The sequence below is a fragment of the Notolepis coatsorum genome, assembly GCF_963971535.1.
Source record: "Notolepis coatsorum genome assembly, chromosome: 7".
NCBI lineage: Eukaryota > Metazoa > Chordata > Actinopteri > Aulopiformes > Paralepididae > Notolepis > Notolepis coatsorum.
In genome coordinates this window covers 70,006,293-70,025,423 of record NC_140171.1, presented here as the reverse complement: position 1 = coordinate 70,025,423, position 19,131 = coordinate 70,006,293, and the positions used below count along the sequence as shown (strand labels likewise).

Here is a 19,131-nt window from a genome sequence, read left to right as displayed (position 1 = left end):
GAGAGAGAGAGAGACATGTAATCTGGAGTGATATGGAGAAAGAGATACTGTACATGTAATCTGGAGAGAGAGAGACAGACATGTAATCTGGAGAGATATGGAGAGAGAGAGTGTGAGAGAGGTCATCTGGAGGGATAATGGAGAAAGACTCAAAGAGAGACAGATAATCTGGAGGGATGGAGAGAGAGGTAATCTGGAGGGATATGGAGGGAGAGAGAGAGACAGATGATCTGGAGAAATATGGAGATAGAGAGAGAGAGGTCATCTGGAGGGATATGGAGAGAGATATATCATCTGGAGGGATATGGAGAGAGAGACAGGTAATCTGGAGGGAAATGGAGAGAGATATATCATCTGGAGGGATATGGAGAGAGATATATCATCTGGAGGGATATGGAGAGAGAGACAGGTAATCTGGAGGGAAATGGAGGGAGAGAGACAGGTAATCTGGAGAAATATGGAGAGAGAGAGAGAGAGAGAGAGAGAGAGAGAGAGAGAGAGAGAGAGAGAGAGAGAGAGAGAGAGAGAGAGAGAGAGAGAGAGAGACACACACACACAGGTAATCTGGAGAGATATGGAGAGAGAGAGACAGGTAATCTGGAGAGAGAGAGAGGCACAGGTAATCTGGAGAGACATGGAGAGACATGGAGAGAGAGAGAGAGAGAGAGAGAGAGAGAGAGAGAGGTAAGCAAAGAGGTGAATAAGGGATACGTCTATGGGAGTAATGCTTGGTCGTAACAACATTGAAACCAACCATTTGAAACCATCCTTGTTTAACACATTCAGTGCCAACGACGAGATTTCTCGTTAGTTCATGCCAACCGTTGAGTGCCAGAGAGATGAGAGATCTCGTTTTTGATCGTTTTTTTTTTTTATTTGCATATTTCATCAATCTAGCCTCACGTTACCACTGGAACTCTCTCTGAGCTCCATTGGGAAAATACCGCCCCCTATCATCTCTCCGGATGGTACTGCACCCCTTTGGATTGGATTGAATGAAACGCATGGAGAAAAAAAAGTCCTGCTTCCACATTTGACTTGTCAGACAAGTAACCTGAGACGATCGAAGTCATCGCCGACCACCAGAACAGCGGATAATGTGTGTTTCCAGTACCCAGCGTTGGATCAATAAACGCGATCGATATTTGGAATGGCGATCAGGAATTGGAATAATCTTTTTGGAGAACATCTGATCTGAGGTAAGGAGTCTATTTTACCAGTCTTGGGATAATCAGAGCTTTTTTCACAGATATATCAATGTGGGCCCTATGTGTGTGTGTGTGTGTGTGCTGATCAGGAAATAAGATAGTCGATTTTTCAGCCCGCTTCCCTAGCGTGCATAAGTACACATATACTATCGATAATCTAGCATTTATTTGAAAACGATTCATAAATAGGCCGAAAAATGACAACGTTTTTTGTGTATTCCAGTATATTCCAGTAAAGGGCGATTATCACAGAATCTTCTGAAATTTTCTGAAACTTTCAAGAAATGAGCGTTTTTCAAAATGGTATAAAACGGAAATGAACCGATTAAAAAACAATCTGTTTCGACAATGTTGACTGCAAACAAGTCATTGATAAGCGACGGCCATATTATACACATAGCCATATAGTTTATGCGTTCGCAAATATGAGAGCTCTATCATTGAAGTGGGTGTTGGCACGCAACGGGGTTCCGGGGCACCGGACCCTTGGCACTCAACGTGTTAATACAGGCCTTGTCCAGACGAAGACGGATCCGATCTTTTTCATTTCGTTTATTTTTAAAAAGTTTTTCGTAAAAACAAAATCGTCTCAAGAAATAAGTGTGTGCCACAAATTTACAAAATAAATGTCTTTCCTGTTTTAGACGTTGCTCTTTTATTTTGAAACCCCCCGACCGGAAGTGTTATCGTTGTTTTCGCTAGTGGAGTAACTTGTGTCATCCGGTTCTGTGATTTTGAGCTGACGCTAGTTTCCAACGGATAGGAGAGACACACACTGCGGCGCAAATGCAGCTTCACAGGCAGCCGGTGATGAGGAGGAGGAAGAGCTGCTGATTTTAATCGGCAGGAGAGAGAGAGCGCGTCAAAGCCATATATAATATAATAGCCCCGTGGTGCGGACGGAGGCAGCTCCAGCTCGAACTACCTGTTGTATTAAATTAATTGATTGATGTTTAACTTGTCTCTGTGTCCAGTCCTTTTGACTAGCTCCACCCGTGCATTGTAAACAATGAATGATGCATGTAATTGTATTAATGTTACGGTGTGTTGTAGCTATGTTAATAAATTCTGAATGGCATTAATGTTAGTTTGGTACGCTAGTGCTAATGTTGATAGCATTGAATAGTATCAACGTTAGCTGGCTGGCTACAACGAATTCTCACAAGCTGGCATCGTAAAATCTCAACACCAGCCATGGCCCATGGGAATACTATTTACTAAATGATGGAGGCTTTTTAATCGTCAAGGTAAGAGAGGATTTGTCATGATCAACTGAAGGTGTATGCTATTTAACAGTCTATGTGCTTGGCTACTTAGCTTATTTGGGTTTTCAGAAAAAGGCCTGCTATGTGACTAATCTCTAGCTAGTATCATCGTGTATTTATTAATCACAGTAGCCTCCCGGTGTTTAATAAAAACTTCTAGCCAGGACATATCTGGACATATAAGACATTATGCAACATGTTTATTTTTTGTTGGCTGGGTTTGCATGCGGATTAAGGAAGATGTCAATCTGTTGTCGATGGTGGTAGGGGCAGTACATTTAGCTGTAAAAGCCCGATCAAGCTCAATAGCTTTAACACGAACGCAATGACTCTGTATGATGCCATTGTTGTTGTGGTGTTGGCTGAGTTTGCACATGCGGGTTAAGGGAGAGGTGGGCTATCGCATCATCGGTTCAGGAAAAGACGCGTATAGGCTTGTAAAGATGGCGACGCAAGGGGGGCGTCTTCAGATTTGCCCACTCTGGAAGCCGGTCTCAGAAAATAGCGTATTCAGGCTCCCAGAACGCAGTTCCGTGTGGATGAAAGGTGCATACAATAAAATACTTTGACTGATATGACCGAAATCAGTTTCGTCTGGACATGGCCACAGTTTAAAAATGGTTAATTGTTAAAAGGACACTATGACATTTAGAATTTAGTTGGTTATTGTTTCTCCACCAGACTTGACACATTGCCGGAAAAACTTTTAGAAATTTTTGTTCTTCAGTTGCCCCGAAATGAAATGTGCATCGTCATTATTCCTCATTGAAACAGCTAAATGCAAGCTAACCGCTAGCAGTGGCCCCTGGTTCCAATGAGGAATGCTGCTTTTGATTGATTGATTGAAAACTTTATTAACAGATCGCAGAATGGGTACAATACAGTATGGCTCAATACACACAATTGTTAAGGGGATGCAGACCAGAGAAAGACTTTCGTCTTGTTTACATCAGGGTCCCCCATTTTCAATTCATAATGAGATGAATGCTAAACAATGCTAACCTTCCATTTTGGGGAAACTGAAGGACACAGTAACAGCATTTTCCCATGATGTTATAAGTGTCTTGTGAGGAACGATTAACCTACTAGAAGTCATAATGTAAAAAAGAATATCCCTTCAAGAACTAGACCTCCATCCCTGAGTGGATGTATCGAGTGATAGTGTGTTGACATACAGATTGCAGCAACTGCTCTACCTCAAACTGGTCCTGACCACCACTGGCGCCATGGTCTTTTGTCTGACCTACAAAGTCTAACCATGCCCGCTCTACTTCAACCTGTTCTGAGTGGTTCTCCTGCCCCCCCGGGGGAAATATCCCTGAGCCATCTTTGTCGACAGCAGTGGCTATTCTTCCTCAAACCGGGTCTGAATACTACAGGCGCGATGGATCCACTCTACATTGCCCTCAGTTGTCCTATGCCTTTTTTTGTTGTTGTTCTTAGCTCTATTCTATTTAAAATCGTTCAAAAATATTCTTATGTACCCCAGTTGCTATTACATGTACATATTTGTGTTTTATTACACGTATATGTACAATGTACATACATACCCACTATTTCGCCTGTTTTATTCTCCACCCATCGATCATCCATATCAACACTACTATCACCGACATCCAAGAAGGGGAATCCCCCCTTGAATGGCCCTTCTAAGGTTGCTCTCCTCTATGCTGCCTGTGGTGCTTTTTTCCTATTGCTAGGTTTTTAGTGAGTTTTTCCTTACCTTCGCTGGGGTATGTCTGGGAGTGTTGCTTTGGATTTCATGATGGGTTTTTTGTTCTTGATTTATTGTGATGTTTCTTCTTGACTTGTTTAAAGAAGAATTGTCCAGCCCATGGGGACATTAACTTGTGATTGTGGGCTTTACAAATACATTTGATTTGATTTAGATACTATGTATGTATATATATGTGCTTCATTACATATATACATTCATTCCAATTATTCGCCTGTTATATTCTCCATCCATCTATTATCCATTGCAACACTATATTATCACCGACATCCTGTTGGGGGATCCCCTTTGAACAGCCCATCTGAGGTCTCTCTCCTCCACACCACCTGTGGTGCTTTATTTTCCTTCCTATTGCTAGGTTTTAGTGAGTTGTTCCTTATCTTCATTGGGGAAAGTCTGGGAGTGTGACATATTTGGATTTGATGGTGTTTTTTTAGCTTTTGATCTATTGTGATGTTTCCCATGTGGACTATTCCATGTAATCTTGGGCTATACAGATACATTTGATTTGATTTGATTTGATTAGTTCACTTCAGGCTATCAATGTAATAATGCATGCAAATGCTATAAAATGCTATAGATATATACACTGAAAGCAGCCCTACATGGCAGATAATCTAGAAGGCTTGGATCCTATACAATCTCATTTGTGTACGTTTGTGTAAACATTGAAAATAAAATAACCTGTAAAATGGGAACGGATTAAGCATGGCTGTTTGCTGTTGTGCTTTACTCATTCATAGGCAATAAATCCCTACACAGGCCTTCAAGTCGTCATTCCACCAACTGTATGTTGGTGATCTGAGCTAGAGCGGGGCCAGGTTTGCTCTAGAGGACCAGGTTTACTCTAGGGGCCTGTGTTTTCTCTAGAGGCTCAGGTTAGCTCTAGGGCTGTGCCTGGGGCGGTGTGCCTAATACTGTTCTGGATGAATAATAAAGAGACCGCTTTGAACGCTTTGCAGCCTATAAATATTGAATAGGTTACATTTGGACATGGTTCAGATTATGTCAACTATGCTACTCTAGATATCAAACATACTTTCACTTAGAGCAGATTAGCTTTACTGTTCAAGTAAATCAGTCAAACTCGTGAGAGAACAGCGAGGCTATATTTCTTTCTATCTGAACGTACAGAAGTTTGTCACAAGTCGCGGATCAACAACACAGTTTTCCTTCTCAAAACACGCCACTCTCCCCTCATTCATCAACGTGTTCTACGCACAGATCTGTGCTTACCCTGTGCGTACGATCATTTCTAAGCAAAGAGTGGGATTCATCAATTTCGATTTGAACTTGACTCCGTGCTTACATCTACGCACAGGTCAGACCAGGCGTACCTGGCGCCCAGTGGTAGAATATATTATTACAACAAGGAAATGAGCTTCTGTGCATAATAACACTGGCATGTTCTGTACGAACCGTAGTTCATTATAGTTCATTGTAAAATAGCAACAGTAGTGTAATTATGGTCAAAACCCTATAAATAGCATTTGGAATAATAGATCTTTCTCTCAGAATGAATGCAGCATGGTTTATATAGCGTTATCGGAATATACGGGGTGTAGGCTACTGACTGCGCTCCGCGTAGCTTGATTGATTGATTGATTGAAAAGTTTATTAACAGATTGCAGAATGGGTACAGTACAGTACAGCTCAGTACATACAATTGTTAATTGGGGATGCAGACCAACTTTTGTCTTGTTTACATCAGGGTCCCCCATTTTCAATTCATCATAAATCATAAAGCTCAACTCGTTATTATTTTGCGCAGACCGCAGAAACACGGGAACGTTTTGATTATATTTAAAAGGCTTTACGTTAAACGAAACAAGTGGAATTTCGAAGCTGTAAGCAGAATACAAGTCATATGAATATAGTGTTCTTCCCCCTTTTTACTGTATAAGAAAGAATAGAAAACGCATTGCAATGACACCAGATAGTGGACAGACTATGTATATGATGGGATTCAAGTTCGCGTTTTTGTTGATCATAGGCATGCTGTCAGAGTATGATATCTTCAAACATTCTAGAACATTTGTCGTCACAGATCATGTCCTAATAGAACATAGGCTATGGCATGGATCGTGATATTGTGTGGACTGTAATTATTACTGTACCGGTACCACCCATTGTGACAACAGCCTTGTGAGTCCCGCACACAAACATGATGGACAGGTGTGCGTAGAGCCTGCGTACGCACGTGTGATGAATCCCGACTTCCCTGTGCGTACACTGGTTCTACATTCCGTGCTTACGTGTGGAAATAGAACATGTTCTACGCACACATTGATGAATGAGGGCCCTGGGTATTTAACCCTTATGTTGTGTTCTCATCAAATTTAGCAGATTTAAAAACTTCCTCTGTCAGCTGATTGGCCTAAGGCTTCATGAATTCCTCCACACTAGACATCTGAACATTCTCAGCACTTTCATTGAGTTTTAAGTGTTTTATTCAAACTTTATACATTTGTGGTGTTTCTGGTCAAATCTGACCAAATAGAACATGAAGGGGTGAGACTATAATTAACCATAATACTACAAGGCACTACATGGTACTACATAGTACAACAATCCTCTTGGAGAAATTCGTCCTCTGCATTTGACCCATCCTAACTATCTAGGAGCCACACAGTGCCACGCCCAGGGACCAAGGTTGCCAGTACGTTGGCCAAGGGCAATGGCAGGATATACCTAGCATGCATGTCTTTTCATGGTGTGAGGGAACAGAGTATCCGGAGAAAACCCACGCAAACACAGAAAGAACATGCAAACTCCACACAAGACCCCCTGCCAGAATTTTAACCCAGGACCTTCTTGCTGTGAGGAAACAGTGCTAACCACTGCACCGCCATGCCACCCTGTTATTGTACATGATATTACAGGTTACTACATGGTACTACAGGTACTACATTGTACATGATACTACAGGGTACTAGAGGGTATTACAGAATACTATGGTACTACAGGATACTAGAGAGTATTACAGAATACTATGGTACTACAGGATACTAGAGAGTATTACAGAATACGACAACGACATGGTACTACATGATAGTGAGGATACTAAATGGTATTACAGAATACTACATGGTACACAGGACATTACGACATTAGGGTACTAAGAGTCAAAAACATGCATCATGTGTGTGAGTTAACACAATGTAAGGGTTAGGGTGTTGGAGTTAACACAATGTAAGGGTTAGGAGTTATTAATTATACTAAACATCAAATCATAACATCAAATAGTTCAGTGCCGCATGGAGGAGGAGGAGGTGGTGTGTGTGTTGTTGTTGTGGCTGTACAGCTCAGTGCCGCATGGAGGTGTGTGTGTGTGTGTGTGTGTGTGTGTGTGTGTGTGTGTGTGTGTGTGTGTGTGTGTGTGATGCGGCAGACAGTATAATACCTAGGGGTCAAACTGTAGTGATGTACAGGACACTGCAGAGTCAATGTGGAGTCATAGAGGAAAAGGAGCAGCTAAGCTCTTCTATAGCAGGACCATTCGTCTTCCTGTTCCTCTCTCCTGTGCTCCCCTCTCTCTCTCTCTCTCTCTCTCCCTCTCTCTCTCTCTCTCTCCCTGTGCTCCTCTCGCTGTCTTCTCTCCAGTCTCTCTCTCCCCCTGTGCTCCTCTCTCTGTCTTCTCTCCTGTCTCTCTCTCCCTGTCTTCTCTCCTGTCTCTCTCTCTCCCCGTGCTCCTCTGTCTTCTCTCCTGTCTTTCTCTCTCTCTCTCACTTGGGTCGCAGATGAGATTGACCCATCCCGTCGTCCTTCCCCCCCAAGGACAGCCAGGAGCAGTGTGGGGTGTCCGGGGACCAATCCAAGTGCTCCTGTCTGTCTTCGTCAGGGACGCAACAGCGCTAGCAATCTGTTCTGCATGTTTATCTATTGGGTTTATCTATTTTTCTGGAGGGGAAACCTTTGCGACCACGGGGGAGAACATGCATACTCCACACAGAAAGGCCAGGAGACCCAGGACCTTCTTTCTTTGAGGCGACAGTGTTAACCACTGCACCACCGTGCCGCCCACACACACAACACACAACACACAGTCATTACCCTTTCACAGCTCTCTTTCTGAAGTCGTAGGTGGACAAGCAGGGAGACAAATCCCTTCATCATCCCCCCCCACACACACACACACACTGGAAGTGGGAGAGCGAGTGAGGAGGAGCAGGAAGGCTGGTGAGCAGATGGAATCCACAGAGATTGGTGGCTGACACAGCGGGAGAACAGAGTGTGTGTGTGTGTGTGTGTGTGTGTGTGTGTGTGTGTGTGTGTGTGTGTGTGTGTGTGTGTGTGTGTGTGTGTGGAGATGACTTAGGCAGAAAAGCAGATGGAGAGCAAGCTGCTGAAAAGACCTGACCAACCATCTCTCCATCATCTGAGCAGAAAGGAGCAAGATATAGAGAGAGGGAGGACAACAGGAGAGGAGGAGGGGATGAAAGAGTCAATATTTTTGTTCTATACTATTGTTCTTAGATCTTAGGTGATAAAAACGAAATAACTAGTTCTTTCTCATTATTTCAGAATGAGATTACAATGTTCTAAAGCAGTGTTTCTCAACTGGTGGGTCGCGAGCCAAAAGGCATTTTGAGTGGGTCGCGGATGTGTAAAAAGAATTATACAATTTTTTTTTTTTTTTTTATCAACTTTTTTTTGCACTACCTATCTTTGTGAAAGTGGCTTCTCAGCTCTGGTCCAGCTGAAGACAAAGCAGAGGAAAAGATTGGACATTGAGCATGACCTCAGAGTTGCTTTGTCTACCATCAGACTTTGAGACTCTTGTCAGGAGCAAACAACATCCCCAGTTATCCAATTAGTTCCCTGGGATGTTAAACTAAGAAGTCTGCTAAGAAGGATATATTATTATTATTATTATTATTATTATTATTATTATTTTTTATTATTATTATTATTATTATTATTATTATTATTATTATTATTATTATTATTATTATTATTATTATTATTATTATTATTATTATTATTATTATTATTATTATTATTATTATTATTATTATTATTATTATTATTATTATTATTATTATTATTATTATTTCATTTCATTGTGTTTTTAGCCCTAGTTGAAACCCATTAGTTCCCCCAAACTTATGTTAAGCTAAGAAGTCTGCTAAGAAGCATAATTATTTATTATTATTATTATTATTATTTTATTTCATTGGGTTTTTAGCCCTAGTTGCGCTTTTGTTGCAACCCCAGTTATCCCATTAGTTCCCCCAAACTTAGGTCTGTTATGTTAAAGGGGAACTCCACTTTTTTTGGAAATTAGCTTATTTAACATCTTCCCTGGAGTTAGACAAGAAGATGCATACCTTTTTTTTTTTTTTTTACCAAACTTGATATGCATGACCTTGGTGGGCTCTAGGTCAACTCCTGAAAAGGGGGTCAATGTCAGACTTTGCAATCAAAAGTTAGGGGGCTAATAACCCTTGCCATAATTTCAGTGCGCCCCCTAACTTTTGATTGCAAGGTCTGACATTGACCCCCTTTTCAGGAGTTGACCTAGAGCCCACCAAGGTCATGCATATCAAGTTTGGTCAATGTCAGACCTTGCAATACACTGTAAGGCACTGTAAGGCTACTGTCCTGCCTCACTTCCAGTGATGAAGGTAAGCTATGCTAACGGAGCGTCTATTCCCAAAGCTAAAATGCACGCACAGAGACAAAAAAGGTATGCATCTTCTTGTCTAACTCCAGGGAAGATGTTAAATAAGCTAATTTCCAAAAAAAGTGGAGTTCCCCTTTAAGCTAAGAAATCTGCTAAGAAGCATAATATTATTTATTATTATTTTATTTCATTGGGTTTTTAGCCCTAGTTGCACCTTTGTTGCACTTTTGTTGTGTTTATTTCGTGTTTTTAACAGTGCATGAAAGATTGTGTATTACTGCAAAATAAATAAGTGAAATAAATCATAGTGGTTAAAACATTTGGGTCGCAACTTAATTACTAAGGAAAATGTTGGGTCCCGAGGCTAGACCAGTTGAGAACCACTGTTCTAAAGGATGATGTCACTGCAGGCCACTGAAGGCTATAGATGGTTTCACCGGGACTGTGTTGTTAGGGAACACCTTGAACCGAAGTGTATCTCCCGTCAGTTATTGATATTAGCATCAAACACCGAAACATCGGAAGTAAACTTGGGTCCATTTAGAATGTTTATGTTCTCAGGTTGAAACCGTTGATAGAGCTATATATATATATATACTGTATATTAGAAACGTAATTTTAAGCCACAAATACATCACAGACCCAACGACACAGTAAGCACATCTTCTTCATCAATAATAGATACGGCCATTCAGAAGTGCCTCCTCCATATTCTAAACACTCAGACAGTGTGCATTAAACATGAGGCCACACAGTATCCATAGCGTGCTCATGAATTAACAACGGCAGTAAAAAGTCAACACACTCAGCCCTCCAAGCCTTCTGCATGTCTCCTCCTACTTTAAGAGCTTCCTGTTTGATTTGACAACAAAGGATGAGAATCGATGAGACGAAGATGGAAGTGTGTGTGTGTGTGTGTGTGTGTGTGAGAGTGTGTGTGTGTGTGTGTGTGAATGTGTGTGTGACTGTGTGTGCAATGTGCATGCATGCATCATCAATATCAGTGAGAATGAAGGCACCATAATGTGTGTGTGTGTTTGTGCACAATTGCGTAAATACACGCATTCATCAATATCAGTGAGGATGGAGGTGTGTGTGTGTGTGTGTGTGTGCGTGCGTGCGTGCGTGCGTGCGTGCGTGCGTGCGTGTGTGTGTGTGTGCATGCGTTTATACATGTGCATGTACCGGGCCATGGCAGCTTGTCAGAGCGCTGTGTGGGATAGCTGGAATGGTTATCATTCCTCACTCAGGCTCTCACTGGGCAGCTTGGCAGCTGATACCCCCAACCATACGGCACGCACACAGTTGTTAGCATCACCATAGCAACAGCTCCCAAGTAGAGGACGATGAACATGTTAAAAATGCATTGTTGGAAGATTTTCGGACTCCTCTCTGGGCCTTGACCTGTGTACTCTGTACCTGCGGTGCATGTTATATGATGTAAATAAATTAGGGATGTCAAAATTAATGCTTTAACTTTGGAGATACATTTAAATTATTTAAAGCATTAAAATAAATGTATCTAGATTAATCTATGGAGTGAAAAATTGGTTGTTTTTATTTCTGTTAGCGCCACGGATATAAGAAAGAGGTCTAGCTGAGTCAATGTTGATGGTTTTGTTGAACATTTGTATTTCACAGTAGAGAAACTGTATTCAAAGAAAGCTATTAAAATAGTCTTTGAATCTAAATATACTTTATTTGTGTTGATTTTACATTAATTCCATGATTTTACTCAAGTTCTGTTACAAGCTTTGGTCTCAAGTAGAAAAATGCTATTTTTAATCTAGATTAATCTAGATTAATTACAGAAAATTGTGAGATTAATTAGTTAATTTTTTTGTATCTATTGACAGCACTCAAATAAATACATTGTGGATTTGCTTGTATAATATATAATAACCCTCTGGTCCCATGGGAGATATTACACATAGGCTCCAACACAGAACTACAATGAGCTGGTTTAGCTGTTTAAGGTGATTAACATTGTGTTATGTATATGTATCTGTGAGATTACAAACATATTTTATGTATACAAAAAAACACTTTTCCTGTAAAGTGACCAGTATAATTTTTTTTAGAATCTTGAATAAGAAATAGTGCAGTATATTTAACTTGACGTTTCTATGTCTAGGGTGCATGATAAGAGACAGCAGTAGTGTCCTATGTCCAGGGTGCATGATAAGAGACAGCAGTAGTGTCCTATGTCCAGGGTGCATGATAAGAGACAGCAGTAGTGTCCTATGTCCAGGGTGCATGATAAGAGACAGCAGTAGTGTCCTATGTCCAGGGTGCATGATAAGAGACAGCAGTAGTGTCCTATGTCCAGGGTGCATGATAAGAGACAGCAGTAGTGTCCTATGTCCAGGGTGCATGATAAGAGACAGCAGTAGTGTCCTATGTCCAGTGTGCATGATAAGAGACAGCAGTAGTGTCCTATGTCCAGGGTGCATGATAAGAGACAGCAGTAGTGTCCTATGTCCAGGGTGCATGATAAGAGACAACAGTAGTGTCCTATGTCCAGGGTGCATGATAAGAGACAGCAGTAGTGTCCTATGTCCAGGGTGCATGATAAGAGACAGCAGTAGCATCCCATGCCCTAGTTTTTGCTTGGTCTGTGCACATTAACAAGCAGCCACCAGGTAGACCTAGTTTGGTAGCTGTTAGAGGCTAATTATATCATGCAAAATAATAAGGAAGCTCTGTAAATTAACCCACTATATTGTAAATAGAGAAGAGGCCCAAACAAAGTTAATAGAGAACACAGGTAGTGGGTGAAAAACTTGATAAAACACAGAGATGCATGGTGGACATATCCAAGCTCACTTGACAGAGGAGGCTACATGCTTACACAATGTGAATCCAATGACTTTCTTTCTTGTCTCAAAAGAACAAAAATGTCTTAGAACTAGGGCTTACCCCTATTCGACTAATCGATCGAAAGAAGCCGTAGTCGACTGCCAACCTCTTAGTAAAAAAAAAATTAAAGATTATACTTTTTTTTTAATTTGTTTACATTTTTTTATCATTCTTTCCAAAAGAAAATAGGCATAGAAGCGTGGCTAACGCTAATGGCACGCATACCAGAGGCTAACTGCCTAAGAAAACAGGCACAGAGGCACTGAAAGAGGATTTCACCCATCTAATGAACACACTAGACTAGACAAATATCAAGATGTATCCATCAGTGGACCAATTGCATGCTTTTGCAGAGGACAAGAAGCCTTCCGTTGACTCCTTCAGACATTAAGCACCCCCACAGCCCAAATGGAATGATAAAAAAAAGATAATTCTATTTTTTTTCATAGTTGACTAATAGTCGACTATCGGCTAATTTCGGCCAATCAAAGTCGACTATCCAAATCCTTAGTCGGGGACAGCCCTACTTAGAATCTTGTTTTAGTTTGAGCGTCTCAACAAGGCTCTAAACATGCTCTAAACATGCTCTAAACATGAACATTGAAGGCTTAATACATATAGTACCAAACCCTCTGTACTGGACAAGCTTATACATCAACCTAAGCTGCTACACGGCTAACATAAAAGCTGTAAACAATCCAGTGCAGTACTTTTCCATCTGCCCAGTGTGGTTAATAACTATTGTACCTTTATTTACCCAGGGTAGGTTCACTGAGCACGGATCCATGCTCTTTTTCAGCTACGCCCTGCTTCACATTCACAGTTCCATTCACACCTGGGAGCTGCCCAGTACAACCACAGTCTGACACCGCTGGCCACTGAGCAGCTCCACTGGAGCAGTTGGTGGTTAAGTGCCTTGCTCAAGGGCACTTCAGCGGTTGATGTTAAGGGGATGAGAGAGAGTTATTCATTCACTTGCCCAGCCCAGATTGTTCCTGCCGGTCTGGAGGATCGAACCGGCAACCTTCCGGTCACAAACCCGCTTCTCTAACCTTTAGGCCACCGCTGCTATGTGTGCATTGAGGTGTGTGTGTGTGTGTGTGTGTGTGTGTGTGTGTGTGTGTGTGTGTGTGTGTGTGTGTGTGTGTGTGTGTGTGTGTGTGTGTGAGGACACAGTGTGACATGACCGCTGGGCACTGCTGAGGTGGGCACTGTCCCCTGGCAGGGCCTTGATGACATCAGCAGACAGGGGACATTGGTGACAGCCGAGACGCGGTACCAGACAATCTGGGTCATAAATTTAATGTGGCAGGTGAATGGGAACAACAAGTGAGTGAAATTATCTCTGATTACTCAACCAGATTAGATTTAATTGATTCATAGCCCTTGCCACTCATCATGAAACTTTAAGCAGTCAGACAGATAGCCCTGGTCAAAGTTCAGCACCTATTCTCAAATGTACATATTCCTTGCAAATTTCTTTGTGAGATGAACAATAAAACCGTACAGATGGTGAGACAATGGACTGGACTGAACACTCACTCAACACGGGACATCATATTCCATACCATGCGGAGGGGCGGCCTGGGTGTTCCCAACTTTGAATGGACGTACATTGCCACGAGACTCAGTCATCTTCTCAACATGCTGAACAGTGACGACCAGCACGTCAGAGAGCAGGCCAGAGCCTCTCTGTTCTTAGACCTGCAGAGACGCAAGGTCCCCCTGTCATGTGGGTCGGATCCAAACTTCCTGGGTTACAAGAAGAAACCAAGTGGAAAGCTGGACAGCCACGCCCCCGGATTCGGGGTGTGGTCTGACTAGCCAGACCTGAATGACCTATGCGGCTGGTCCAACGTGGCCCTGGAGTGGGTGGGGCCGGACTCAGACGCTGTTAATGTTTCTGAGGAGATCATCTCTGACCCTACCATCTCCGTGAAGGCCACCATTGACATCTGTGGAACGTGGCATGAACTGCCACTTACCAATGCCCGTGGCCATCTCATGTCGGCACAACAACAACGCCAACGTCAACACTGGACTGAGCTTAAACTGCAAGGGAAGCTTGCCTGTCTCCCTGCCGCTGACCACTCTGTCTTGCACGCAGTTTTAAAAAATTTAGCTATTGATGAGAGCATCATCATTTTCACTTTAAAAGCTAGGCTACAGGATTTACCATCGAAGCTCAACCTTTCCATCTGGTTCCTTGGCAGTCATAGCCCACACTGCATACACCATGGTCATGAACAGAAACCTTGTCCCACATACTCAATGGCTGTCATGCATACAAAGGGCTCTACATTTGTAGGCATGATAGGATCGTGGATCTAATTGCAGACAGGGTCAGTTCCACACTCGGGTCACCTGCAAAATATAAGCTGTATAAGCACACCAGTGTGTGAAGCCATATATGTTCAATCTGTGTAGGGACAATTCACTGTTCTCTGATATTTCAGCAAACACCCCCGATGTTGTTGTTGTTAAAGAGAATAACAGAGAGGTTCTCATCCTAGAAGTTGGCTGCACGTTTGACTACAGTCTAGAGGAAGCCTTTACAACCAAAATGTTAAAGTATCAACTGTTCGAGCATACCATATCACAACTCGGCTACAACTGTAAACTTTTAGTCTTCATATTTGGAAGCCTGGGTCAAGTTCATAAATTGGGTGTTAGAGGCCTTCAGATGGCCAGTCTTCCGAAGAAAAGAGCCAAACAATTAGCAAGATATTGCTCAGTGTCAGCAATTATTGGCAGCCGCGCAATTTGGAGAAGACGCTGCTATCTGTATCCATGAGCTGTGTGTTGATTGTCAGGTTCATCATCCATGTGTGTGTGTAACTTTGGTTGCCATTGCCAACTTGGGCACGAATGTATTAGAATAACCCACAATGTACAAGTGCACTGATAATATTTGTGTCCTTTAAACATTGTCTTTATGTGGACATAAATAAAGATTCTAAATGTGTGTGTGTGTGTGTGTGTGTGTGTGTGTGTGTGTGTGTGTGTGTGTGTGTGTGTGTGTGTGTGTGTGTGTGTGTGTGTGTGTGTGTGTGTGTGTGTGTGTGTGTGCGCGTGTGTGTGTGGGGACACAGTGTGACATGACCGCTGGGCTCTGCTGAGGTGGGCACTGTCCCCTGGCAGGGCCTTGATGACATCAGCAGACAGGGGACATTGGTGACAGCCGAGACGCGGTACCAGACGATCTCCAAATGTCTTATGACATCACCTGACAGGCCACACGCCACGCTGTACACACATTTACACTACAGAACCTAACCAACCATGGCAGGCGTTTGGACACGACTTCACCTCGAATTTAGTTGACTCTTAATTTGAATTCATGTTCAAATTAAACGAGGATCGGCAGTAGCTTGCTCTTGCCCCAGGAAATGCTTGCCCCCCCCCCCCCCAGGGAAATACAGTCCTATTGTGAGGTAGAGGGACTAGGGGGGCTCAAGGATTATTTACCATTGTCACAGAGGCCCTTGCTTTTGAGTATCGCACGCAACACACACTGCAGCTCTGCCAGTCTTTGACAGAGCAATTTCCAGCTGGTCTGCGCTGCCCGGGGGAGCGAGGAGAGATGGAGATAACATTGACAGGGTTTTAAAGAGGCAGAGGAAAGAGAGAAAATGGGGAGCGGTTTTGTGACTAGTCAGCTTTCACATTTTGTTTAAGTCTGTGTAGTCTCACGTTTGCTGATGCATGACCATTGGAGTGTAATCCTTTTAGATAATACAGGACAATAGACTTGAATGTAGATTTAAATAGATCTGGAAAAACTGATATAACTGTAGATATAATACTGTAAAGATCTTCCAAGCACAATATTTAGCAGAGAAGGGGAAGAAATATTGTAAAAACTAACATTAGATCACTATAAAATAAAGAACATAAACATAACATAAAACATAAAACACTTAATTTAAAGTATAGATGTTAACTTGGTAGAAGGTAAAAGCCCTAAGTGCATGTTCTTTAACACTTTCAGTGCCAGCAGGGGGCGCACGATTTAGTGCTTGAATGCCCACCATCCACTTCAATGTTAGCGTTAATAACGCCTAATCTATGTTTTAAATTATGGCTATGTGTCTAATCTGCCCGTCGCTTATCAATGACTCGTTTTCCAGTCAACATTGTCGAAGCGGATTGTTTTTTTTATCGGTTCATTTTCGTTTTATAGCATTTTGAAAAGCCCTCGTTTTCAAGGAAAATAAAAAGATTCCATGATAAAAGATGTTTACTGGAATATTCTATAATAATAATAATAATAATAATAATAATAATAATAATAATAATAATAATAATAATAATAATAATAATGGCTTGGATTTATATAGCGCTCTTCATGACACCCAGAGCGCTTCACAGAGTCCATTATTCGTTCATACACAGTCATACCGGTGGTGGTAAGCTACAATTGCAGCCAGAGCTGCCCTGAGGCAGACTCACGGAAGCGTGGCGAATAATCATCACCTACGGCCCCTCCGACCACCACCAACATTCATTCACATGCATACACATTCATACGAGGCAAGTTTAAGTGTCTTGCCCAAGGACACAACGGAATACAGAATACACAAAAACGTTGAAATTTTTCGGCCTATTTATGAATAGTTTTCAAATAAACGCTAGATTATCATTAGTATATGTGTACGTATGGACGCTGGGGCCGCAAGCTGAAAATCGATTATCTGAGTTCCTCATCAGCGATCGCGCACACACACACACACACACACACACATATAGGGGACACGTTGATATCTCAGCGAATACAACTCTGATTATCCCAAGACTGGTAAAATAGATTCCTTACCTCAGATCAGATGTTCTCCAAAAAGATCATTCCAATTCCTGATCGCCATTCCAAAAAACGATCACTACTGTCTACTATCGATTGGCTACTGTGAATATATATTCCAGGCTGATTCCTGTCCCGCGATGACTTCCATGTTGAGCAGACAGCTTGCCAGCTCAGGGAGCCAGCTGGCTCCGCCTCTACATATCGACTGATCCCAGGTCAGTCTAAGCGACTGACGTGCAGTTACTCAGGGATAGACGATAGGGGGCGCTTTTTTCCATTCTGAGCTGCTGGAGGAGCTGCTGTACCAACGGGAGACTCGGTTGATGAAATATGAAATCAGATTGCTAATAAAAAAATAAAACGCTAATACACAACGTGGGCATTCAGGCATTGGGCTGATAAAACGTCATATGACGTGATGGGCACTGAAAGTGTTAAACAATCAATTAGTACTGCTGCTGAAGTACAAGTCTCCGACTGGATTACTTCATCTGATCAAGACACATTTCTTTATTTGCTCGACTGACTGAAAATTGTGTGATGGCATGAGGTAAGCTGACAAGTGATGTTAATAATGATGAAGGATTAACTTTACAGGACTCAAGTGATGTTAATATATGATGAAGGATTAACGTTACAGGACTCAAGTGATGTTAATATATGATGAAGGATTAACGTTACAGGACTCAAGTGATGTTAATAATATAATTGAAGGATTAACGTTACAGGACTCAAGTGATGTTAATATATGATGATGAAGGATTAACATTACAGGACTCAAGTGATGTTAATAATATATGATGAAGGATTAACGTTACAGGACTCAAGTGATGTTAATATATGATGATGAAGGATTAACATTACAGGACTCAAGTGATGTTAATAATATATGATGAAGGATTAACGTTACAGGACTCAAGGCAGCTCATTTTAGCTACCATTAGATGTGGTGAAGCTTGTGCGAGCCTAGGGTAATATTAGTTTTATGATTGTGTTTGCTGCCAAGGATGTGGCTAACGTTGTTGATTTGCCTGGGTTTCACCTTTTGTGTTGTAACATAGCTGACTTGCTGGATTTGTCTTGAGATATTATGAAATGGGATTTACGAATGGGTGAGTGTCTTGGGGCAGCAGGAGAGAGGAGGCAGGGGAGAGGACGCAGGGTGAGTGTCTTGGAGCAGGAGAGAGGAGGCAGGAGAGGAGGCAGGGTGAGTGTCTTGGGGCAGCAGGAGAGAGGAGGCAGGGGAGAGGATGCAGGGTGAGTGTCTTGGGGCAGCAGGAGAGAGGAGGCAGGGGAGAGGATGCAGGGTGAGTGTCTTGGGGCAGCAGGAGAGAGGAGGCAGGGGAGAGGATGCAGGGTGAGTGTCTTGGGGCAGCAGGAGAGAGGAGGCAGGAGAGGAGGCAGGTTGAGTGTCTTGGGGCAGCAGGAGAGAGGAGGCAGGGGAGAGGATGCAGGGTGAGTGTCTTGGGGCAGCAGGAGAGAGGAGGCAGGGGAGAGGATGCAGGGTGAGTGTCTTGGGGCAGCAGGAGAGAGGAGGCAGGAGAGGATGCAGGGTGAGTGTCTTGGAGCAGGAGAGAGGAGGCAGGGGAGAGGATGCAGGGTGAGTGTCTTGGGCCAGGAGAGAGGAGGCAGGA

The 19,131-nt window shown here is 42.5% G+C and overlaps 1 protein-coding gene across 1 annotated transcript in view; it reads right to left on the bottom strand.

The window, feature by feature from the left end:
- The window catches only part of LOC311231345 (serine/threonine-protein kinase DCLK2-like), a gene marked incomplete at its 5' end in the record, with an annotated part of 196,107 nt that overhangs the window by 55,139 nt on the left and 121,837 nt on the right, over positions 1-19,131 (bottom strand).